Source organism: Bos mutus, chromosome 5, assembly GCF_027580195.1.
Source record: "Bos mutus isolate GX-2022 chromosome 5, NWIPB_WYAK_1.1, whole genome shotgun sequence".
Taxonomy (NCBI): Eukaryota; Metazoa; Chordata; class Mammalia; order Artiodactyla; family Bovidae; genus Bos; species Bos mutus.
The window spans coordinates 33,293,170-33,318,520 of NC_091621.1; the positions used below are offsets into that span (position 1 = coordinate 33,293,170).

The 25,351-nt window shown below is 39.8% G+C and overlaps 1 pseudogene; it reads right to left on the reverse strand.

Annotated features, from left to right (window-relative positions):
* Positions 1 to 20,614: 20,614 nt before the first annotated feature.
* LOC102284147 (large ribosomal subunit protein uL22-like) lies at positions 20,615 to 21,152 on the reverse strand (annotated as a pseudogene).
* Between the last annotated feature and the right edge of the window lie 4,199 nt (positions 21,153 to 25,351).

The window sequence follows — 25,351 nt, forward strand, 5'->3', positions numbered from 1 at the left end:
GGGCTCCAAAATCACTGCAGATGGTGACTGCAACCATGAAATTTTTTTTTTTTCTTTTTTCTTTTTTTTTAATTATATTATTTCCTGAACCCTCCTCCCTCCCCATACCATCCCTCTGGGTCGTCCCAGTGCACTAGCCCCAAGCATCCAGCATCGTACATCGAACCTGGACTGGCATCTCGTTTCATACATGACATTTCACATGTTTCAATGCCATTCTCCCAAATCTTCCCACCCTCTCCCTCTCCCACAGAGTCCATAAGCCTGTTCTATACATCAGTGTCTCTTTTGCTGTCTCGTACACAGGGTTATTGTTACCATCTTTCTAAATTCCATATATATGCGTTAGTATACTGTATTGGTGTTTGTCCTTCTGGCCTACTTCACTCTGTATAATAGGCTCCAGTTTCATCCACCTCATTAGAACTGATTCAAATGTATTCTTTTTAATGGCTGAGTAATACTCCATTGTGTATATGTACCACTGCTTTCTTATCCATTCATCTGCTGATGGACATCTAGGTTGCTTCCATGTCCTGGCTATTATAAACAGTGCTGCGATGAACATTGGGGTACACGTGTCTCTTTCCCTTCTGGTTTCCTCAGTGTGTATGCCCAGCAGTGGGATTGCTGGATCATAAGGCAGTTCTATTTCCAGTTTTTTAAGGAATCTCCACACTGTTCTCCATAGTGGCTGTACTAGTTTGCATTCCCACCAACAGTGTAAGAGGGTTCCCTTTTCTCCACACCCTCTCCAGCATTTATTATTTGTAGACTTTTGGATTGCAGCCATTCTGACTGGTGTGAAATGGTACCTCATGGTTTTGATTTGCATTTCTCTGATAATGAGTGATGTTGAGCATCTTTTCATGTGTTTGTTAGCCATCTGTATGTCTTCTTTGGAGAAATGTCTATTTAGATCTTTGGCCCATTTTTTGATTGGGTCATTTATTTTTCTGGAGTTGAGCTGTAGGAGTTGCTTATATATTTTTGAGATTAGTTGTTTGTCGGTTGCTTCATTTGCTATTATTTTCTCCCATTCTGAAGGCTGTCTTTTCACCTTGCTAATAGGTTCCTTTGATGTGCAGAAGCTTTTAAGTTTAATTAGGTCCCATTTGTTTATTTTTGCTTTTATTTCCAATATTCTGGGAGGTGGGTCATAGAGGATCCTGCTGTGATGTATGTCGGAGAGTGTTTTGCCTATATTCTCCTCTAGGAGTTTTATAGTTTCTGGTCTTATGTTGAGATCTTTAATCCATTTTGAGTTTATTTTTGTATATGGTGTTAGAAAGTGTTCTAGTTTCATTCTTTTACAAGTGGTTGACCAGATTTCCCAGCACCACTTGTTAAAGAGATTGTCTTTAATCCATTGTATATTCTTGCCTCCTTTGTCAAAGATAAGGTGTCCATATGTGCGTGGATTTATCTCTGGGCTTTCTATTTTGTTCCATTGATCTATATTTCTGTCTTTGTGCCAGTACCATACTGTCTTGATAACTGTGGCTTTGTAGTAGAGCCTGAAGTCAGGTAGGTTGATTCCTCCAGTTCCATTTTTCTTTCTCAAGATCGCTTTGGCTATTCGAGGCTTTTTGTATTTCCATACAAATTGTGAAATTATTTGTTCTAGCTCTGTGAAGAATACTGTTGGTAGCTTGATAGGGATTGCATTGAATCTATAAATTGCTTTGGGTAGTATACTCATTTTCACTATATTGATTCTTCCAATCCATGAACATGGTATATTTCTCCATCTATTAGTGTCCTCTTTGATTTCTTTCACCAGTGTTTTATAGTTTTCTATATATAGGTCTTTAGTTTCTTTAGGTAGATATATTCCTAAGTATTTTATTCTTTTCATTGCAATGGTGAATGGAATTGTTTCCTTAATTTCTCTTTCTGTTTTCTCATTATTAGTGTATAGGAATGCAAGGGATTTCTGTGTGTTGATTTTATATCCTGCAACTTTACTATAATCATTGATTAGTTCTAGTAATTTTCTGGTGGAGTCTTTAGGGTTTTCTATGTAGAGGATCATGTCATCTGCAAATAGTGAGAGTTTTACTTCTTCTTTTCCAATTTGGATTCCTTTTATTTCTTTTTCTGCTCTGATTGCTGTGGCCAAAACTTCCAAAACTATGTTGAATAGTAATGGTGAAAGTGGGCACCCTTGTCTTGTTCCTGACTTTAGAGGAAATGCTTTCAATTTTTCACCATTGAGGATAATGTTCGCTGTGGGTTTGTCATATATAGCTTTTATTATGTTGAGGTATGTTCCTTCTATTCCTGCTTTCTGGAGAGTTTTTATCATAAATGGGTGTTGAATTTTGTCAAAGGCTTTCTCTGCATCTATTGAGATAATCATATGGTTTTTGTTTTTCAATTTATTAATGTGGTGTATTACATTGATTGATTTGCAGATATTGAAGAATCCTTGCATCCCTGGGATAAAGCCCACTTGGTCATGGTGTATGATCTTTTTAATGTGTTGTTGGATTCTGATTGCTAGAATTTTGTTTAGGATTTTTGCATCTATGTTCATCAGTGATATTGGCCTGTAGTTTTCTTTTTTTGTGGGATCTTTGTCAGGTTTTGGTACTAGGGTGATGGTGGCCTCATAGAATGAGTTTGGAAGTTTACCTTCCTCTGCAATTTTCTGGAAGAGTTTGAGCAGGATAGGTGTTAGCTCTTCTCTAAATTTTTGGTAGAATTCAGCTGTGAAGCCGTCTGGACCTGGGCTTTTGTTTGCTGGAAGATTTTTGATTACAGTTTCAATTTCCGTGCTTGTGATGGGTCTGTTAAGGTTTTCTATTTCTTCCTGGTCCAGTTTTGGAAAGTTGTACTTTTCTAAGAATTTGTCCATTTCTTCCTCGTTGTCCATTTTATTGGCATATAATTGTTGATAATAGTCTCTTATGATCCTTTGTATTTCTGTGTTGTCTGTTGTGATCTCTCATTTTTGTTTCTAATTTTATTGATTTGATTTTTCTCCCTTTGTTTCTTGATGAGTCTGGCTAATGGTTTATCAATTTTATTTATCCTTTCAAAGAACCAGCTTTTGGCTTTGTTTTTTTTTGCTATGGTCTCTTTTGTTTCTTTTGCATTTATTTCTGCTCTAATTTTTAAGATTTCTTTCCTTCTACTAACCCTGGGGTTCTTCATTTCTTCCTTTTCTAGTTGCTTTAGGTGTAGAGTTAGGTTATTTATTTGACTTTTTCTTGTTTCTTGAGGTGTGCCTGTATTGCTATGAACTTTCCCCTTAGGACTGCTTTTACTGTGTCCCACAGGTTTTGGGTTGTTGTGTTTTCATTTTCATTCGTTTCTATGCAAATTTTGATTTCTTTTTTGATTTCTTCTGTGATTTGTTGGTTATTCAGCAGGGTGTTGTTCATCCTCCATATGTTGGAATTTTTAATAGTTTTTCTCCTGTAATTGACATCTAATCTTACTGCATTGTGGTCAGAAAAGATGCTTGGAATGATTTCTATTTTTTTGAATTTACCAAGGCTAGCTTTATGGCCCAGGAGCCATGAAATTAAAAGACGCTTACTCCTTGGAAGGAAAGTTATGACCAACCTAGATAGCATATTCAAAAGCAGAGACATTATTACTTTGCCAACAAATGTCCATCTAGTCAAGGCTATGGTTTTTCCAGTGGTCATGTATGGATGTGAGAGTTGGACTGTGAAGAAGGCTGAGCACCAAAGAATTGATGCTTTTGAACTGTGGTGTTGGAGAAGACTCTTGAGAGTCCCCTGGACTGCAAGGAGATCCAACCAGTCCATTCTGAAGGAGATCAGCCCTGGGATTTCTCTGGAAGGAACGATGCTAAAGCTGAAACTCCAGTACTTTGGCCACCTCATGCGAAGAGTTGACTCATTGGAAAAGACTCTGATGGTGGGAGGGATTGGGGGCAAGAGGAGAAGGGGACGACAGAGGATGAGATGGCTGGATGGCATCACTGACTTGATGGACATGAGTCTGAGTGAACTCCGGGAGTTGGTGATGGACAGGGAGGCCTGGCGTGCTGCGATTCATGGGGTCGCAAAGAGTCGGACACGACTGAGCGACTGATCTGATCTGATCTGATAATAGCCTTATTTATAAAATCGTAAACCTGGAAACAACCCCAAAATCTTTCAACTCAAATGGATAAACAAACTATTCAGTAATATTAAGGAATGAACTGATGTTATGACAAGATGGGTGAATCTCAAATGCCTCATACATGATAGTAAAAGACAGATTCAGAGCACTACCTACTGTATATTGCTATTTTGAAAAGTCACAACTATATGAACAAAGAACTAATCAGTTTTTTCCAAAGGTTAGGACTAGTTAGAGGTGTTGACTGCATGAGGCAGGATCAGGAAATTTTGAAGGGTGAGGCTGAGGTGGTTGTAGATACATGACTCTGTGTACTTGTCAAAACTCATAGAACTATATACCAAAAAGAGTGAACTGCATAATGTGCAAATTAAAAAAGAAAATAAATCTATAGAGATATAGGCAACTGAATTTCACCTTATCTCATATATCCTTGTGCTTCCCAGGTGGCGCTAGTGGTAAAGTTCCCAACCCAGCAGCCAAATGCAGGAGATGAAAAAGACGTGGGTTAGATCCCTGGGTCAGGAAGATCCCGTGGAGAAGTAAATGGCAATCCACTCTAGAATTCTTGCATGGAAAATCCCATGGACAGAGTAGCCTGGCGGGGTACAGTCCACATGGTCACAAAGAGTCAGACATTCCTTCCATTTGTCTTATTTTGCCTTTAAATAAAAACTATTTACTAATCCATTAACATAGTGCAATCACCTTTCCTCTGATCCTTGACTATCACTATCTGCCTATCTTTGACTTATCTTCTGCTTACATTCTATAGCATCACATTTCTAATCAAGGACAAAGTTCTGCCAATTTTTCCTATGTAATATCTTTTATATTTACCTTTTCATATTTTTAGCCATCACACTTTCCCCTTTTCACCAATTAATGACTATGTCCTACTAGCTAGTTTGCTTGCCTATAGCAAGTAGTTTGGTGTTTTTTGTAACATCATCTTTAAATAGTTTATTTCCTCTGATAAGAAATCTTCCATGGTTTCCTATTTTTTTATTAAATCTGTTCCCAGTGCCTTAAAATCGTTGACTATCCTACATACCATTTTCCATCCTCATGCCTTGGAACTCTCCATTCAAAACTAATACTAATAAGCCTAGTATTTACTCTTTATTATTTTATTATATTCTATACCTCAAACTCGGAGAAGGCAATGGAAACCCACTCCAGTACTCTTGCCTGGAAAATCCCATGGGCGGAGAAGCCTGGTAGGCTGCAGTCCATGGGGTCACTAGGAGTCGGACACGACTGAGGGACTTCACTTTCACTTTTCACTTTTTCATTGGGGAAGGAAATGGCAACCCACTCCAGTGTTCTTGCCTGGAAAATCCCAGGGACGAGGGAACCTGGTAGGCTGCCATTTATTGGGTCGCATAAAGTCAGACACGACTGAAGTGACTTAGCAGCAGCAGCACCATCAGTTCAGTTCAGTCGCTCAGTCGTGTCCGACTCTTTGCCACCCCATGAATCGCAGCATGCCAGGCCTCCCTGTCCATCACCAACTCCTGGAGTTCACTCAGACTCACGTCCATCGAGTCAGTAATGCCATCCAGCCATCTCATCCTCTGTCGTCCCCTTCTCCTCTGGCCCCTAATCCCTCCCAGCATCAGAGTCTTTTCCAATGAGTCAACTCTTCGCATGAGGTGACCAAAGTACTGGAGCTTCAGCTTTAGCATCATTCCTTCCAGAGAAATCCCAGGGCTGATCTCCTTCAGAATGGACTGGTTGGATCTCCTTGCAGTCCAAGGGGCTCTCAAGAGTCTTCTCCAACACCACAGTTCAAAAGCATCAATTCTTTGGTGCTCAGCCTTCTTCACAGTCCAACTCTCACATCCATACATGACCACTGGAAAAACCATAGCCTTGACTAGATGGACATTTGTTGGCAAAGTAATAATGTCTCTGCTTTTGAATATGCTATCTAGGTTGGTCATAACTTTCTTTCCAAGGAGTAAGCGTCTTTTAATTTCATGGCTGCAGTCACCATCTGCAGTGATTTTGGAGCCCCAGAAAAGAAAGTCTGACACTGTTTCCACTGTTTCCCCATCTATTTCCCATGAAGTGGTGGGACCAGATGCCATGATCTTTGTTTTCTGAATGTTGAGCTTTAAGCCAACTTTTTCACTCTCCACTTTCACTTTCATCAAGAGGCTTTTGAGTTCCTCTTCACTTTCTGCCATAAGCATATGTTATCTGCATATCTGAGGTTATTGATATTTCTCCTGGCAATCTGGATTCGAGCTTGTGCTTCTTCCAGCCCAGCGTTTCTCATGATGTACTCTGCATGTAAGTTAAATAAGCAGGGTGACAATATACATCCTTAACGTACTCCTTTTCCTATTTGGAACCAGTCTTTTGTTCCATGTCCAGGTCTAACTGTTGCTTCCTGACCTGCATATAGGTTTCTCAAGAGGCAGGTCAGGTGGTCTGGTATTCCCATCTCTTTCAGAACTTTCCACAGTTTATTGTGATCCACACAGTCAAAGGCTTTGGCATAGTCATACCTCATACTAAATTACCTCTTATTATTTGTATTTAATCCTGACAGCAATTCTATGACGTAGATTTACTCCCACTTTACAAATGAGAAAACTGTGGCCCAGAAAAGTAATTGTTTCCTAAGATCTAACATCAAGTCAGGGCTAAAATTGGATCCAAACCTAGTCTCCAAGCCCTGTTTTTTTAGCTTCTAAATTCTTTAAAGTCCTTCAAATTTTACTTCATTTGATTCTCAACTATATCTTCTCAAATTATTTCTTCTCCTTAAAGATTCTTTTCTTCCCAGCTGATCTTTGCCAAATTCTTTAAGAGTTCCTGACTACCCCCATACTACCATTTAATTGCCCTCAGCAAAAGTTTTAAAGATATATATTCTTTATATATCTTTAATATATATATATTTAATATATATATATATTTAATATATATATATTCTTGCCACAAATTATACATTATTGCATAATTACTCTCTAAGATATTTCACAAGTATATATTCCATTTTCTCCCATCTCACAATCTTATTCATTCATTCCCAAGAGAAAGTAACACATTTAATGAGCACCTATTTTATGCCTAGCAATTAGCAGGATAGGTCACTGATTCAAGAAGCTCACAGCAAATTCTTTAGAGCTGGAATCACGTCTTTTCCCTTTTACATTTCTGCCTTCTTTCAGCCTCCCCAAAACCTATTATGCTGTGTTCCTTACACTCTCAGGGTAGATGAGTGAATGCGTTGGTTTGCCGTAGTCACAAATACATAACATCAGAGAGCCAGGAAGGGCTATCACATCTGTGTGAAATTTTATGTTGAAAATCTGCTAATGATGCCATCGGGCCCAGCGTCCTTCAGGAAAGAAAATGAGCTCTTGAGGAAAACATAGAAGCTGCAAACCATTTGTAATCAGAAAATGAAGGATGCAACTAGGGAAGCTTGCCAAGCTCAAGGACTCAGTGGCTTTAATGAAGGGATGGTATTACCAATGGAAATCAAAGTCGCCTACCAGCTGGATTAGTCATCTTCACAATGAGCTTTGCTGGCTGGTAACCACAGGGTCCTGAAAAATTAAGCAGACCCTCAAATCACCTGCATAACATTCTGGCTGGATGTTAGAAAGTTGAATTAATTGCCTGAAAATAAATGAACGGGGTAGGGCCAAGAATTGCCTCATTAGTATTCAGCAACACTGCTGTTTTAGGAAGAAAAGAGAAGGCAGGGGAGGAAAGGAAAACAATGGGAAGTAGGGAGGGAAGGGGAACTGGGAAGAATAATGAGGAAAATCATTATTTTACAAGTGCATTATGGGCACCCTGCGTTTTCAGAGTAGTTATACAATTTCCTAATCTTGTCCAGTTCATTTCTAGGAGGACACCACTCATACTTTCCAATAGAACAGATGCTCTCCACAGGCCAGCAACTGATGCAAGTGCAAAATACAGATCGATTAGGTACACAGACCTTTCCCTTTATTTTCCAAATGAGAGGTAGCAGCATTTGGGTGTTTTCCTTTGGCAAGAAAGGGGGCAACTAGAGAGAAGCAGTGCCCAAAAGGTACACCACTGAACCATTTTCATCAGTGGGCTTAATTCTAGCAAATGTGAGGGCTAAAGCCTGGGTCCTTCAAGCCATGAGTATGCTTTCTCTTATAGCATGTTTAATTTATTTGATTAATAATTCTGTTCAGTCTAAAAACCAGAGTTGTAAAGTCATGTTTTCTGATGCTCCTGTGTACAGCAATATTCTCCAAAACTTACCATTTGTGCATCATTAGAGGATGTTGCTCCTGAGCAGTCCCTTGGAAAAAGGGCCATGCAAAGATCATGATATGAAGAGGATGATGAGGCCACCTTGGTGGCCAGACCTTGATATTGGTAAGCAGCTCCCTCCCTAAAAACATCAGTTTACAGGTAACTTACCACTATTTATTCCTCAAAACCTATGAAACCTCCTGTTTTGATCTTTGCATTGCAATCATTTCCTAAAGTCAGCTTTTTTTCCCCCAGGATCGGTGACATCCTTATGAACTTTCAAAGCCCTTCTTCACTGATTTTATGAAGTCTAAAGATAAAACTGCTACAATTCAACTTCATTCATTGGCAAGCTGCTTATCTTTGTTGTTGGGAGTGATATCTCTTTTTATGATGTGTGTGCTTTGAGTAACTTCCAGATAAATGCTTTTCCTCATTTTGAGCCCTGATAATATGCCTGTCCAGGAGACTCAGACCTGTATTTCTCTTTACGTCTCAAGGAAAAGTTCATCTAATTGTCCTCACTACAGCTTTCAGACTACAGCACTTTGTGTGCATGTGTGCAAGATCGCTTCAGTCATGTCTGACTCTTTGAAACACTATGGGCTGTAATCCACCAGGTTACTCTGTCCATGGGATTCTCCAGACGAGAATACTAGAGTGGGTTGCCATGCCCTCCTCCAGGGGATCTTCCTGACCCAGGGATCTGATCCCAGTCTCTTATGTCTCCTGCAGGTGGATTTTTTACCACTAGACTCACCTGGGAAGCCCCATATAACACCTCATTGTTGTTGTTCAGTCACTAAGTCATATCCAACCATTTGCAACCCCTTATAACTGTAGCATTCCAGGCTTCCCTGTCCTTCACTATCTCCTAGAGTTTGCTCAAACTCAGGTCCATTGAGTCAGTGATGCCATCTAACCATCTCATTCTCTGTTTTCCCCTTCTCCTCTTGTCTGCCCCTTTTCTTGCCTGCAATCTTTCATAGCATCAGAGTCCTTTCCAATGAGTTGGCTCCTCGCATCAGGTGCCCAAAGTATTGGAACTTCAGCTTCAGCATCAGTCTTTCCAATCAATATTCAATGTTGATATCTGTCAGGATTGACTAGTTGAATCTCCTTGCAGTCCAAGAGACTCTCAAGAGTGTTCTCCAGGACCACAGTTCCAAAGCATCAGTTCTCTGGTGCACAGCCTTCTTTATGGTCGAACTCTCACATCCATACATGACTATTAGAAAAACCAAAAGAAAAAGTGAAAGTCGCTCAGTCGTGTCCTACTCTTTGTGACCCCATGGACATACAGTCCTTGGAATTCTCAGAATACTGGAGTGGGTAGCCTTTCCCTTCTCTGAGGGATCTTCCCAACCGAGGAATCGAACCCAGGTCTCCTGCACTGCAGGCAGATTCTTTACCAGCTGAGTCACAAGGAAAGCCCAAGAGTACTGGAGTGGGTAGCCTATCTCTTCTGCAGTGGACCTTCCCAACCCAGGAATCCAACCAGGATCTCCTGCATTGCAGGCAGATTCTTTACCAACTGGGCTATGAGGAAAACCCTATGGACCTTTGTTGACAAAGTGATGCACCTTAAGATTAGGCAAAAAGATTCATTATTTTTTATGTTCCAAGTTCCTTTGTCTTTCAAACATCAAATTGGCTGTTTTGTCCACACTTTTCTTTTATACTCTTAAAATTCTGCTATATGCTGGGAATAATCTTAAAAAGCAAAAGTATTCTCTCTGCCCTATGATTTATCTTGGGTGAGGATGCTTGCTTTGCTTTCTTTATATCCAATAACATAAAAGTGAATATTTCTTTTTATCATATGTAGATAGCAAAAATATTTTTAACCTCACTTCAAAAAACAAAGGAGATTTTGAAATGAGAAGTCAATCATCACCAAGTATATGTTGAGAATCTATTCAGGGCACTGCCTTGTCCACCTGGGGTATGTGATTACATAGAACTGCGAATTAACCTGTTTTATGGATATTTTCTACATTTGCTGATTTCAAGAAGTTGGGTGCAAATGATTATACAAGTGATTTGTATATTGCCATATATTTTTCCTGAGTAAGAATCTCTTCTGGCTCTACACATATTTCAGTTGTCTCAAGCTCAACCTAAATATTCTCATTTTAGGAAGTCTGTCAGCCCCAGGAGAGGAGCTTATACTTTCATGTTTGCCCTTGAGTTTTTGTATGGAATATTATTTTGGACTTGCTGAATTCCTTTATCACTTACAGTGCTTTGGGCTGTAAACATAAAATCCATCCCAACCCGACTTGAATAATAAAGCACATTTACTGACTAAAGTAACTGAAAAAGTCCAAAGTTAGAGTTATAATTAGGTCTGATTTGAGTGAGGCCTCAGATTATTTTCTGTTTTCTTTATCCCTGCCCTCTGAGTGCCAACTTCATCCTCAGAATGAAAGAAAGAACGTCTCACATCCTATGCCGGGGTTGACAAAATAAGGCTACAGGCCAGATCCAGCCTGTCACATGTTTGTGTGAGGAACTCTCTCTCATGCAGTTACATAGTGTCTGGCCACCTTCTCATTATGAGGGCAGAGCTGAGAAGTCACACAGACACTGCAGGGCTCACAAAGCTTAAACTAAGTGCTGTCTGCCCCTTTATGAACAAAGCTGACTTTTCAACTCTTCCTGGGGCTCTTTCTTGGGAATGAAGAAGCTTCTTTTTCACAGTGTCAGTAAATCTCTTGCCATCTCATTAGGTCTTATGGCCATAACTATAGCAATCTGTGGCCAAATAATGCCCAACTCTGGTAGGCTTAAACCCACGGTGGCCCAGAGCATGGGACTGCTGGTATTCATAGATTAATCAGATTAGTGGTCTGCATGGAAGAGGTTCACAGGAGTAGATATTATTATTCTATCATTAGGACAGAGTAAAAAGAAAATGTACATGGTGTTACAGGTTGAGTGTGTTTCCACCAGATTTATATGTTGAGATCTAATCCCCACTACATCAGAATGTGAGGTATTTGAAGATATGGTCTTTACAGGTGTAACTAAGTTTAAAGTAAAGTTGTTAAAGTGGACTCTAGTCTAGTAATCCTGATCCAAAAGGGAGAGGTTGGCAAGAGACTCGCACACAGGGAGAATACTATATAAAGACAAAGGCAAAAATTGGGATGATCCTTCTAAAACCCAAGGAAAATCAAAGACTGCCAGCAAACCACCAGAACATGGGGAGAAGCATGGAACAGATTTCCTCTCACAGCCCTCAGAAGGAGCCAGTCCTGCCAACACCTGGATTTCATATGTCTAGCCTGTGAGATAATAAATCACTGTTGTTTAAGCCACTCAGTTTGTGGTGCTTCATTACGACAGCCCTAGTAAACAAATACACACGGGACAACAGTAATGTCTGCTGCTGCTGCTGCCGCTGCTAAGTCGCTTCAGTCATGTCCGACTCTGTGCGACCCCCTAGACGGCAGCCCACCAGGCTCCCCCGTCCCTGTCTGCTAGCAAACCATAAATTTTCCTGTCTGGAAAGTGATCAGCAAGACCATAAAAAAACAAAACATTTCTTCGGTCTTTCTGTGAATGACTTTCATGGTTACCACAGCCTAGTGGTACCCTAACAGCACAGATTACATGTCAGGAGGAAAAGAATGCTGTTTGAGTCAGACTGACACATAGACAAATAAAGAATATACATACACCTTCAGAATAAAATTAAATGGTCTGATAGAGAAAGAGAACTATCATATGATATTGCTTATACTTGGAATCTAGAAAGAAATGAGGCAAATGAAATTATTTATGAAATAGATTTACAGACTTAGAGAATGAATTTATGGTTACCAGTGGGGAAGGGAGAAGGGAAGGGATAGTTAGGGAGTTTAGGATTGATGCATACCCACTGCTATATTTAAAATGGATAATCAACAAAGACTTACTGTATAGCACAAGGAACTCTGCTCAGTATTCTCTAACAACATAAGTAGCAAAATAACCTGAAAAATAATGAATACATGTATATATATATATATATATATATATATATATATATAACTGAATCACTTTACTGTACAGCCAGAGCTATCAGAACATTGTTAATCAATTATATCTAATATGGTTTAAAAAAATTAAATTGTCTCAGAAAACTACCCAATAGATCACTCAGTTGCCTTCTTAACCTTTAGGCATTTTCCAATTTTTTTTTAACTATTCTTTATGACACTGTCAAATACATCAAACAGAGACTTATATGAATATAAAAACACTCCCTTTTAAAAACTAAATATCCTGAAAGGGCTTCTATCCATTCCTATGTACAGTGTTGGCATTTAGAAGAGAGATTTAAGATTTGAGCAGGGGGGATAAGAAGGAGTTAAAATCAATAAGAAAACCAAACATTACTTCTGTATTTCAGACTCCAGTAAGAGGAGTTAGAAACACCACTTACTAATACTGTAGTCCTGAGATTTATTCATTTAATCACTCACTCAGCAAGTATTTATGGCATTCTTATGCCTGTATTAAATGTTAATATGAGAATAAACAAAACAAACATGGTTTCTGTCCTCACAGAGCTTAGAGTTTAATAAGGGAGAAAAATACAGAAAAGAAGCAGAATATTATGATACGGTGTGACAAGTGCTAGTTTAGGGGAAGTCTATAATATGGTTGAGGGGAAGTCTATAATATGGTGTGCTAGTTTAGGGGAAGTCTATGATTCATAGAAACACATAAGGGCGTGTAACCTGATTTAGAGTGGATTAGGGGCGGTTTCAGAGAAGGCAATGGCACCCCACTCCAGAAGTCTTGCCTGGAAAATCCCATGGATGGAGGGGCCTGGAGGGCTGCAGTCCATGGGGTAGCTAGGAGTTGGACACGACTGAGCGACTTCACTTTATTTTTTCACTTTCATGCATTGGAGAAGGAAATGGCAATCCACTCCAGTGTTCTTGCCTGGAGAATCCCAGGGATGGGGGAGCCTGGTGGGCTGCCGTCTATGGGGTCACACAGAGTTGGACACGACTGAAGCGACTTAGCAGCAGCAGCAGCAGCAGGGGCAGTTTTTCTAGAGTAAGCATTGTATAAGTTGCATGCATTCCTGCTCAGTACCACAGTCATGTCTGACTCTTGCAACCACATGGACTGCAGCCCACCAGGCTCCTCTATCCATGGGGTTTCCCAGGCAAGAATACTGAAGTGGGTTACCGTTTCCTTCTCCAGGGGTCTAAGCTGAGACTTGACAAATAATTAGGAAATAGTCAAGCTAAATGGAAGGATAGGAGGGAGGATAGAAGCGATCATGGGTCATGATAAACAGGCTTTACCAGAAAAAACAATGTGGGGCCATGAGCAGTAATATAATCAGACGTGTACTTTTAAAAGATTCTCAGAGCAGTAAGGACACCATTCGAGATTTGGCTTTGCTCTAGCAAGGAGTTATTTCTGAGTCAAGTAAAAGATACATAACCCTAATCATGAAGCTTTATCCCTTAGTTAAATCAAGTTAAAACTATCAATTAATTATTCAAAGCTTTACCCGCTTAAAATAGTCAAGTTACCAGTCTTTTTAAGCAAGCCAAAGTAACCACAGCAATGCGGGAAAGTACTGAAATGAGTTTTCTTCAGGAATGGGAACACCATGATACCACTTTTATGCAAAATGATTTAACCTTGTTAGTTATTATTATTAGCTGTATATTAGTGATGTACAGCTACTTAAAGCATGATATTATTTTTTAAAAAGCACTATATGTGGAAGGTGTTGTAGTAAACCAACAGGATGCTAGTTTTGCTGAGGTAATCAATTCCACTGGGAGCCCCCAGTGAATCACACCCTCCATGCTTACACCCTTGTTTCATCTCCTCCCTCGAATTTGAAAGAAAACTATGATTTGGCTTTAGCCAAGGGAATATGGCAAATGCCATTCAGAACTGTGCAAGTTCTGAATCTGACAGCCTCTGGGTCAACAGTCCTGGAAACCTCAAGCCATCTCATAAGATGTTTAGCTTGAGATCTCATAGACACACAATGTGGAGAAGTCACCAGGAGAGGAGTCCTGTGATTACAGGAAGAGGGTTACAGCTGCCCTAACACCTTAGCCAAGCCTAACCCCGGGTGGCCCACACTGAATGCAGCTGCCACAGTGGCCACTGGAGAACCAGCTGAAGAACCACCCAGGCGAGCCCAGTAGAGACTGCAGGATTGTCACAAATAAATGCTTGTTGTTTGAAATCACATAGTTTTGTTACACAGCAGTATATAATGAAGCACCCCCCATCACCCTTTTAGAAGCAATAATAATAATGAGTATCATTACTGTAAGAGGAAAATGGAAAAGATCTGGAATAAAAAAGACAAACGTCATTCTAACAAACCAAGGATACTAGACACCAAGTCTGGCATCGGGCCCTGGAGTGAACAGAGTTCTTTCTATCCTCTTACTGTGCTGCATTGTGTATCGTGTGTACTCACATTATCAAGAGGTTTGGCAAATCTTTACTTACAGTGCATGACCACCAAGGACTAAAGTCCTTTCTACTGGCAGCGTGTCGCTCACAGTGTGAAACAACTCAGTTCACACCGTGAGTTTCTGAGAAAATATTTCTCAGGTCTTACAGGAGCTGATCAGCTTACAGAGTCAACTGATATCAACAAGCACCCAATTGACTCCCAACCAATTTGCACAAAAAGATAACAGTACTTTAAGATTCTCAAGTGGGTTAGTTTTCTCATGTGAGGCTTTCATTGAGATGCTCTTGGGTTCTTTCACATTGCCCCAGGACTCATGCCTTGGGAGCCAGTTTATAAATAAATAAGTTACTCTATTCTCAAAAGACTCTAGTTGGAAACACTTTAATAAAGCAGACCTAATTTTTCAATCTCACCTTTTGTAACTGGGTATGAATGAGCTATTCTTCATGTTCTTGTAGCTTGACAGGAACAAGAAAGTGTACCAAATCATTAGTTCTCTAATTTTCCCACATAACATAAAACCAGCTGGCTTTTAATATTTAATTAAATTAGTATGCTCCCCGACTGAGTTCTAATATTCCAATTTCAATTTTCAGCACAAAGCTAACATAAAACCAAAGAAACACTGAGTGATGTGGAAAGGGAAAATGTGACCTTGGTAGGATAATGTGAAGGCATCTACAGATGAAAAGAATCTTTTTTTTCCCCTTAAGCAATATGCATAAGATGTCCAGCTAAAAATATTGCATTCTCTTTTAAGAAGTAGCATTACATGGTAAAAATATGTGTGGATTGGAGAACAGTTTCTTTTTTACTTAATTCCGTTGTCCACTCGTTGGAGATTTCTTATGCCTGTTGTGTGTCAGGTATTGAACTGAGAGTTCAAAGGTGAAGGTGCATCACACTGTCCCTACCCCCAGCAGGACATATTGTTCCTACTTCTTGTTAAGAGTTTGTGTGTGTGTATAAGTTTCTGTGCATGTGTGTGTGTAATCAAGGATAAGGATAAGCTTGGCTTTTGTCTATAGAATCCACTGTCCACAGAATGGCCATATTAACAACACTCAGCTCACATGATTCCCATTAGGATTAAATAAGCTTCTGTCTTGCCAGAGACCTTAGTACATGCAGTGAAGATGAAAGTGGACATTGCTCAGTTATGTTCCACTCTCTGTGACCCCGTGGACTGTAGCCTGCCAGACTCCTCTGTTCATGGACTTCTCCAGGCCAGAATACTAGAGTGGGCAGCCATTCCCTTCTCCACGGAATCTGCCCAACCCAGGGATCAAACCCAGATATCCCCGCTGATCAAACCCAGATTACCAGCTGAGCTATCAGGGAAGCCCCAAATACATGTGGAGTGAATCAAATGATGGGTTGAAATTGTGAAGTATTTTGTATAGGTTTTGTTGTTGTCTATTGTTTTTAAGAGAGGCAATAGGAAAAGGACTCTGTTATGAGTGCCTATTTCCTAATGAGTTACTTCTCACTCACATGCAAGAAAATGTGATAAAGTCTGTGATAAAATGTGATAAATTCAATCTACATCTGCAGTTCTCCTTATGAAGTCTTTTCTGCTTTTAATAGCAAAGGCAGCATTCAGTGCTCTTTGTTTCAACTGGAATGAATGATGCTAAACTTAGGTTGAAGGTTTATCTTAGCTTTTTGTGGTTATTTTATCTGCATATTTATTACAACTATTAATATTTTTTACATGATATTATACATGTTTCAATGCCATTCTCCCAAATCTCCCCATCCTCTCCCTCTCCCACAGAGTCCATAAAACTGATCTATACATCAGTGTCTCTTTTGCTGTCTCGTACACAGGATTATTGTTACCATCTTTCTAAATTCCATATACATGCGTTAGTATACTGTATTGGTGTTTTTCTTTCTGGCTTACTTCACTCTGTATAATAGGCTCCAGTTTCATCCACCTCATTAGAACTGATTCAAATGTATTCTTTTTAATGGCTGAGTAATACTCCATCCTCTTTTCTGTTTCTCTATTTTTGTTTCTCCCTATTGTACTGTTTTGGGCTAATTTTATTGCTTTTTAGGAGGCTCATAGGGCACTTTGGTACAGAGTTGGCTGGTGCAAGCAATTGAAGAAGACACCAGAAAAACAAAAAACATTCAATGTAGAAGGAGGAAGGAGACTATGGCTTTCACTCCATTGGATATCCAGTGTAGCAGTTGTGATTGGGCCTAGACCAGCTTTCGGGGTCAAGGCCAATAGATACAGTACACTGAAACTGAACTACGGACCACAGTGAGTGCCGCTGAAGTCTTAAGCACACGGTTTCACGTGGTACCCAACCGTCTACTTTTGTCTTGCTTTTTCTGTTTGGCCTGTGGTATGATATTTACTCAGTTGCCCAGATAAGGATTTCAGAGGCATCTTTGATCCACTTTGTCACCCCATTTTGTCACCTCATAAATAAACTTCTACTTTTACCTCAGAAACTACTTGCTTCTGTCCCCACCTTTTCATTCTACTCTCAGCACTTCAGGCTTGGCCTTCATTGTATCATAATCACTCTATTCTACACACCTGCCTACCTTACAATATAATGTCTACAGAGTAGGGTACAACTCTTCAGAAGGGAATTCAGTTCTTCTCAGTGACTCCCCGGCCATTTTTTTTACTTATCTTCTACCACTTCAGGTATAACTCCTAACTTCAGGAACTGTTGCAAAGCTGAACTAGGCAGCTTACTATTCCCCAAGGACATCCTGTGCATTTGCTCATGGGCTTATCTCTGCCTAGAATGCCCCTTTTATCCCACTCAGTCATCTAGCCTAAGTTTCACTTAAGCCTAAATTCAAATGCTGCTGCTTCTCTATATCTTCCCCACAAGGTAGGATCAATTGTTTCTAACTCTTTCTTCCCATGTCCATATACACACTTGCTTTTTTTCATATATGCATCCATTTTTTCAACTAAACAATGAAGTGTGTGAGTAGGAATACTCCCTTGAAAATCTCTCTGTCCCCAGTTTCTAGAAAAGTAGCCCATAGCCCATGTAGATGATCACTGATTGCATTGTTATTGTTTACCATTCTTTCACTGTGGTGGGCAGCCATAGTTATGATTTGCATCTGTCATTCCTGAACTATATAGTATTATGAATCATTTTTTCAAATTTGTTGTTTTTCTGGTTATAGAGGTAATATTAACTCATGGTAAAGGTTTGGAAAACAGAAAATGTAAAGAAGAAAATAAAAATCACACAATAAACTCACTACCAGATAGCTCACATGAATAAGTTGATGAATGCTCTTTCACTGTATTCATGATTCATATAAGTGTTATGCTGATTTAATAATAACACATTTATCATCATTTAGGATAGCAAATCTACTCTCCTTGAAAAAACAATGCAGGTGTCACTATCAGTTGCCCACAGGTCTTAGAATTACAATTAATCCTCAATTTCTGTATATGAGTCACAAATGCCATCCTGAAGGAAAGTTTGTTTCTATCTACATTATTTTATATAAATTTGAGATCATTCTATATAAATTATTTTAAAATTTCTTTTCACTTCATATGTTACCATCATTTCTCCAGGCTCTTAAGTATTCTTTCCAGCATGACCTTTAATGTTGTGTGTTATGGGCTGAATTTTATCCCCTGGAAAACAATCATATGTTTAAATTCTTACCCCCAATAAGTCAGAATGTGACTGCATTTGGACACAGGACCTTTAAAGAAGTGTATAATTAAAATGATGCCAATAGGGAGGACTCTCATCCAATCTGAATAAGAGGAAGATATGTGAGCACACAGAGACACCAGCGGCACACATGCACAGAGGCAAGAAGAAGGTGGCCATCTGCAGGTCAGGGAGAGAGGCCTCGGAAGAAACCAGACCTGCTGACTCCTTGATGTTGGATTAAAGTAAAGTGAAGGTCGCTCAGTCATGTCCAACTCTTTGTGACCCCATGGACTATACAGTCCATGGAATTCTCCAGGCCAGAATACTGGAGTGGGTAGCATTTCCCTTCTCCAGAGGATCTTCCCAACCCAGGGATTGAACTGATGTCTTCTGCATTGCAGTCGGATTCTTTACCCTCTGAGCCACCAGAGAAGCCCAAGAATACTGGAGTGGGTAGCCTATCCCTGCTCCAGGGGAACTTCCCATCCCAGGAATAGAACTGGGGTCTCCCGCATTACAGGCAGATTCTTTACCAGCTGAGCTACCATGGGCTAAAACTGTGACAGATACCTTTCTGCTATTTAAGCCACTCAGGCTATAGTGTTTTGTTACAGCAGCTCTAGCAAATTGACACACTGTATAATATATTTCATTATATGTTTCATATAATTTATTTAACATGCCTACTTGGACTGCAAGGAGATCCAACCAGTCCATTCTGAAGGAGATCAGCCCTGGGATTTCTTTGGAAGGAATGATGCTAAAGCTGAAACTCCAGTACTTTGGTCACCTCATGCGAAGAGTTGACTCATTGGAAAAGACTCTGATGCTGGGAGGGATTAGGGACAGGAGGAGAAGGGGACAACAGAGGATGAGATGGCTGGATGGCATCACTGACTCGATGAACGTGAGTCTGAGTGAACTCCGGGAGTTAGTGATGGACAAGGAGGCCTGGCATGCTGTGATTCATGGGGTAGCAAAGAGTCAGACATGACTGAGTGAGTCAACTGAACTGAACTGAACAGTTAGGTGCCAATTTCTCTTCATTTAAAACAGTATTGTGATGAACATAAAGAAATTTTTTCAGGTTGACTAGCTGCTTAGAAAATCTTTAAAATATTTCCCAGTACAAAAATAGCATAAATTTACTTAGAAAATTTTGGAAAACACAGCAAAAAAGGAAACATAACGTAATGCCATTATTCAAATACAAACATGGCTATATTTATTATATTTCCCTTCACTTTTTTCTATTATTCAGGTGCTTTTAAAATGTAATCATGATTATACATTTTAAAATGAAAATGTAATTATGATTTTGCTTTTTTAATTTAAGATAACATTATAAGCATTTTTCATATTTTTATATTTAAAAGTTGTTTTAATGGCTTCATATAAATAGATTCATTAAGAAAAGAAAAATAGAGATTTCCCTGACAACTCTTCCTCATATTTGTACTTTGTAATAAGGATAGCCTAAGTAGCTAGAAAGAGAGAAAAGGAAGGAAGGCAGGGAGGGAGGGATCCAGAAAGGAAGGGGGGAAGGAAATGAGAAAAAAAAGACAAGACAGCAGCTTAACCTAGCTGGAAGTTTATTTTTCCATCAAACATCAGTCCAAAGGCAGACAGAGGTCCGAAACTGTAGGGTGGCTCTCCCTTCCTCATCCTGGTTTCCATTTGTGTATCCCAGTTGGTACCTCTAGCCCTCATTAGCTTTCAGTCAGCAAGTGCGGAGTGGGCCAGGGAGTACACTCACAATACCTTTAATGGCAAAACCTACGAGTGTACACATAATTTCTACCAGGTACTTTTGGCCTAAATTTAACCTTATGGCCACATCAGCAACAGTGGAGGTGAGCACCTTAATTCCTTTAAAACTAAATAAATGTATTGAATTACACGACACTGATTCAATAGGCATTGTGTGCTTAGGACTTTCAGCAGTTACTTCATGTAATATTCCCTTACTGTATGTTATCACAGGTACCTAAGGGTCACTCATACTCCACGCCCACGTTCACTGCCACCTGACATCCACCAGAATCTAAATCTAAAACTACTGCTCTCTGACTAGATTATTATTATACTTTTTTTTTTTTTTTACTTTTTCTGCATTAATTTTTTGCCCCATTTATTTCTGGGTCATAAGTTTTTGTTTCTTCAGTTTCTTCTAGGATATCTTTTTCTTCTGTGCAACCTCCTCTTCTGGTTTAGGAACAATGTTCTTTTTCAGTAAGGATCATCTCCATGTGGCAGGGAGAGTTCATGTGGGGGTTGATCCAACCATGAGCTCTGTAAGTCCTGTGCCACATCTTGGGGGCTTTTTTCACCTGGATGTGCTCAACGACCAGAGAATCTACATCAAAGCCCCTAAGTTCAGCATTACTCTCTGCATTTTTGAGCATGTGCAGTAAAAATTCAGCAGTCTTTTTGGGCCATCGACCCTGCATCCACCGCCACTGATTGGCCTTTGCACACTTACCAACTCCACCATTGTAATGATGGAGCAAAAAACATTGGTAAAGTGATATCTTTCAAATACTTGGTGGCTTCTCATATATGCATAATCTTAATGGCCTGGGCAGTTTCACAAGTGTTCTTAAAGTGACCACAAAGATTTGAACCTCTTGATTTGCATGATTTTCTGGGTCAAGTAAATAGCGCACCATTTTTAGAGGTCACCTCAAGCTGTTTACCAGAAAACCATATTTCCTTGTTAACCTAAAAATTGAAATTGAAAAACATGTACATATTTCCTTTCTAAGATGTCTGAATTTTAAAAAATAACTCTTGGTGAAATGTATAGTCTCTGCCATGCATCCAAATATGAGTTTAGTAGAAAATAGGTTGTTTTAGAATGAGCACAATCTCTGAGTTTCTGAGAAGGGTCAAATAAATAACCGGTGTTTATAACCCTTCAGTTTGTTCCCATCTACATTATGACAGTGAGAGTTATTATTTTTCAACTGTTTCTAGATCTTAGGGAATAGACACTTTTGTGACAAAGTAAACTGGAAAAAATCCTCCTAATACTATTAGCACAACAACACTGATATTATTGTCTATTATTGTCTTGCTAGGGGCAAGGTCAAAGTCATAATCACAGGAATTCTACTCTTTCTTCATATGATAAGAACATAAATCAAAACATGGCAAAATGGACTTGCTTTTTAAGAGAGCCAGTGAGCCGGTTATCTGCACCACCCTCTGACCAGGAGTCTGGTCTGGAATTGGAACACGTTGCTTCACCTTCACACGTGGGACTGATGCCGTTACACTTAACACTCAACTTTGCAGGACACAAAAAGGAGGAATAAGTTCCTGCATAGCATAGTGGAGTTCTCCAAAAAAGGGGTGAGGTCTCTTAACTAGGAGACAGGGAAAGAGGTCAGAGTAGGCATATGGAATATTCTTCCTTTGGAAGGACTAAGCCGTATACAGTGTTTATCTTTGAGTGCCTGAGTGTCTCCTGCTGAGTCACGGGTCAGCAGTGACCTGCAGTGGGGACAGGGGCTCTGGCTGCAGCAGACCTGGGTCACCCAGCATGTGGCATGAGCCCTCCTGGAGGAGGTCACTATTAGCCCCACCACACAGCCACCAAGCAGATGACCCACAAATTGCAGAACAATTATACCAAAGAAATTCTCACACTGTTAAAAAAGTTCTAGGGCCCACGACAGATTTCCCAACCTGGGGATGCAGGAAAGGGACTGAGATGGGTTACCTGGAAAGGAAATGGTTACCTGGGTTATTAAGATATTTTTTGTATAGTTCTTCTGTGTATTCTTGCCACCTCTCCTTAATATCTTCTGCTTTTGTTAGGTCCATACCATTTATGTCCCTTACTGTAACCATCTTGGCATGAAATGTTCCCTTGGTATCTCTAATTTTCTTGAAGTGATATCTAGTCTTTCCCATTCTATTATTTTTCTGTATTTCTTTGCATTGATCACTGAGGAAGGCTTTCTTTTATCTCCTTGCTATTCTTTAGAACTCTGCATGCAAATGGGTATATATTTCTTTTTCTCCTTTGCCTTTAGTGTCTCTTCTTTTCTCAGCAATTTGTAAGACCTCCTCAGACAACCATTTTGCCTTTTTGCATTTCTTTTTCTTGGGGATGGTCTTAATCAGTGCCTCCAGTACAATGTCATGAACCTCTGTCCATAGTTCTTCAGGCCCTCTGTCTATCAGATCTAATCTCTTGAATCTATTTGTCATTTCCACTATATAATTGTAAGGAATTTGATTTAAGTCATACCTGAATGGTCTGTTGTTTTCCCCTACTTTCTTCAATTTAAGTTTGAATTTTGCAATAAGGAGTTCATGAGCTGAGCCACAGTCAGCTCCTGGTCTTTTTTTTTTTTTTTTTTTGCTGACTCTATAGAGCTTCTCCATCTTTGGCTACAAAGAATATAATCAATCTGACTTTTGGTATTGACTATCTGGTGATGTGCTGTGTAGAGTTGTCTCTTGTGTTGTTGGAAGAGGGTGTTTGCTCTGACCAGTGCATTCTCTTGGCAAAACTGTTACCCTTTACTCTGCTTCATTTTTTTTACTCCAAGGCCAAAATTGTCTGTTACTCCAGGTATCTCTTGACTTCCTCCTTTTGCATTCCAGTCCCCTATGATGAAAAGGGCATCTTTTTGTTGTTCTAGAAGGTCTTGTAGGTCTTCATAGAACCATTCAACTTCAGTCTTTTTGGCCTCAGTGGTTGGGGCATAGATTTGGATTACTGTGATATTGAATGGTTTGCTTTGGAAACCAACAATGTTCATTTTGTCATTTTTGAGATTGCACCCAAGTACTGCATTTTGGTCTGTTTTGTTGACTATGAGGGCTACTCCATTTGTTCTTAGGAAATCTTGTCCATAGTAGTAGATATAATGGTCATCTGAATTAAATTCACCCATTCCAGTCCATTTTAGTTCACTGATTCCTAAAATGTCAGTGTTTTCTCTTGACATCTCCTGTTTGATCACTTCCAATTTACCCTAATGAACCTAGCACTCCAGGTTTCTACGCAATATTGTTCTTACAGCATTTGACTTTACTTTCATCACCAGTCACATCCACAACTGGCTTTATCTCTTCATTCTTTCTGGAGTTATTTCTCCACTGATCTCTGATAGCATATTGGGCACGTACTTACTTGGGGATATCGTCTTTTGCCTTTTCATACTGTTCATGGGGTTCTAAAGGCAAGAATACCAAAGTGGTTTACCATTCCCTTCTCCAGTGGACCACGTTTTATCAAAAGTCTCCACCATGACCTGTCCGTCTTGGGTGGCCCTACACAGCATGACTCATAGTTTCAATGAGTTAGACAAGGCTGTGTTCCATGTGATCAGTTTGATTAATTTTCTATGATTGTGGTTTTCATTCTGTCTGCCCTCTGATGAATAAGGATAAGAGGCTTATAGAAGCTTCCTGATGGGAGAGACCAACTGTGAGGGAAATGGGGTCTCATTCTGATGGGCAGGGCCATGCTTAGTAAATCTTTAATCCAATTTTCTATTGATGGTTGGGGCTGTGTTCCCTCCCTGTTGTTTGGCCTGAGGTTAAACTGTTGACCTAGAGATTCCTGGACACTCACAGGCAAGTCTGGCTCAGTCTTCCACTGGCCTCCAAAGTCAAATTCCACCATGGTTCCACGGTAACCACGGTGGTGTGATCACTCACCGAGAGCCAGACATCCTGGAGTCCAAAGTCAGGTGGGCCATCACTAGGAACAAAGCTAGTGGAGCTGATGAAATTCCAGCTGAGCTATTTCAAGTCCTGAAAGATGATGTTATTAAAGTGTTGCACTCAATATGGCAGCAAATTTGGAAAACTCAGCAGTGGCCACAGGACTGGAAATGGTCAGTTTTCATTCCAATTCCAAGGAAAGGCAATGTCAAAAAATCTTCAAACTACTGCACAATTGCACTCATCTCACATGCTAGCAAAGTAATGCTCAAAATTCTCCAAGCAATGCTTCAACGCTATATGAACCAAGAACTTCCAGATGTACAAGCTGGATTTAGAAAAGTCAGAGGAACCAGAAATCAACATCCATTGGATCATCAAAAAAGCAAGAGAGTTCCAGAAAAATAACTACTTCTGCTTTATTGACTATGCAAAAGCCTTTGACTATGTAGATCACAACAAACTGTGGGAAATTCTTAAAGAGATGGGAATACCAGACATCCTGACCTACCTCCTGAGAAATTTGTATGCAGGTCAAGAAGTAACAGTTAAAATCAGACATGGAACAAAGGACTAGTTCCAAATTGGGAAAGGAGTAAATCAAGGCTGTATATTGTCACCTTGCTTATTTAACTTATACGCAGAATATCATGTGAAATGCTGGGCTGGATGAAGCACAATTTGGAATCAAGATCGCTGGGAGAAATGTCAATAACCTTGGATATGCAGATGACACTATCCTTACGGCAGAAAGCAAGAGGAACTGAAAAGCCTCTTGATGAAAGTGAAAGAGGAGAGTGAAAAAGCTGGCTTAAAACTCAATATTCAGAAAACAAAGATCATGGCATCTGGTCCCATCACTTCATGGGAAATAGATGGGGAAACAATGGAAACAGTGAGAGACTTTATTTTCTTGGGCTCCAAAATCACTGCGGATGGTGACTGCAGCCATGAAATTAAAAGACACTTGCTCCTTGGAAGAAAAGCTATGACCAATCTAGACAGCATATTAAAAAGCAGGTACATTACTTTGCCAACAAAGGCATAGTCTAAGCTATGGTTTTTCCAGTAGTCATGTATGGATGTGAGAGTTGGATCTATAGAAGGCTGAGCACCAAATATTTGTTGCTTTCAAACTGTGGTGCTAAAAAAGACTCCTGAGAGTCGCTTGGACATCAAGGAG